Raw genomic sequence first — 1,734 nt, 5'->3', positions numbered from 1 at the left:
GTATGTATATATATATACATATATATGTATGTATACATACATATATATGTATATATATATACATACATACATACATACATACATATGTATATCCTGGAAAGAAAGTTATCAAAGTATCACTATTTGTATATATATTGTGGTATGCATAAGTAACCCCAAAAATTCTGCAAGGGAACTCCTACTGCTGAAAAACAATCAGCAATTTTGCTAGATAAAAAGTTAAGTCAAAAAATTAGTAGCTCCCCTTTATACAAATGAGAAGTGGACTGAGAAATAAATTAGGGAAACTACATACTTTACAATAGCTACAAATAATATAAAGAATCTTGAGTGTGACTCTAACCAAGCAAGTGTATCACCTGTATGATAAGAACTTTGGGCCTTTGGAGAAAGAAACTGAGGATATCAAAAGATGGAAATACCTCCCATGCTCTTAGATGGGTTGTATTAACACAGTAAAATTGGGCACCTTATCAAAAGTAAAATACAGATTCAATTGATCCCCATCAAAATTTCAAGGTCTGTTGTTATTACATACCTTGTAATAACAACATTCATCTTTGTATGCATAAACCAAAAATGCAGAATAGCTAAAACAATCATTTATTCAGCTTAAAATTGATTAAGAAGAAACACAGGGCAGCTGAATCTATATCCTGTAGAATAAAAGAATTTCTGAAGAAGAGTAGGCAGTGCTGTTAACTGCTGCTGTCTGTATGTAGAAAAATGAAAATAGACCCATATTTGTCACCATGCACGAAGCTCAAGTCCATGTGGATTAAGGGCCTCAACATAAAACCAGATACAAAGAATCTAATAGGAGAGAAAGTGGGAAAGAGCCTTGAACTCATTGGCACAGGGGGAAAATTCCTAAAGAGAACTCCAATGGCTCATGCTCTAAGATCAAGAGTTGATATATGGGACCTCATGAAACTGGTAATCTTCTGTAAGGCAAAGGACATAGTCAATAAGACAAATCGGCAACCTACAGATTGGGAAAAAAAAACTACTAATCCCACATTCAATAAAGGCCTAATATCCAAAATTTATAGAGAACTCAAGAAACTAATCATCAAAAAGACAAAACATCTAACCAAAAAAAGAGCTATAGAATTAACCTGAGATTTTACAACTGAGGAATCTCAAATGGCTGAGAAGTACATAAGAAAATGTTCAAGGTCCTTAGTGAACAGAGAAATGCAAAACAAAACAACCCTGAGATTCTACCTTATACCAATCTGAATGGCTAAGATCAAAACCTCAGGCAACAACACATGTTGGAGAGGATGTGGAGAAAGAGGAACACTCCTCCATTGCTGGTGGGATTGCAAACTCGTACAACCACTCTAGAAATCAATCTGGAGGTTCCTCAGAAAATTGGAAATAGATCTACCTGAAGACCCAGCTGTACCACTCTTGAGAATATACCCAAAAGTTGCCCCACCATGCCATAGGGGCACATGTTTCAAAATGTACATAGTGGCCTTATTTGTGATAGCCAGAAGCTGGAAATAGCCCAGTTGCCTCACGACAGAAGAGTGGATACAGAAAATGTGGTTCATTTATACAATGGATTACTACTCAGCTATTAAGACCAAGGATTTCCTGAGTTGTGTAGAAAATATCATCCTGAGTGAGGTAACTCAGACCCAAAAGGTCATGCATGGTATATACTCACTAATAAGTGGATATTAGACTAAAAACAGTTACAGAATACCCAAGATACAGTCCACA

This window comes from Mastomys coucha, unplaced genomic scaffold (genome assembly GCF_008632895.1).
Source record: "Mastomys coucha isolate ucsf_1 unplaced genomic scaffold, UCSF_Mcou_1 pScaffold20, whole genome shotgun sequence".
NCBI classification, from domain to species: Eukaryota; Metazoa; Chordata; class Mammalia; order Rodentia; family Muridae; genus Mastomys; species Mastomys coucha.
The sequence above is the reverse complement of the archived record's forward strand: the minus strand, read 5'-3'. Positions refer to the sequence as shown.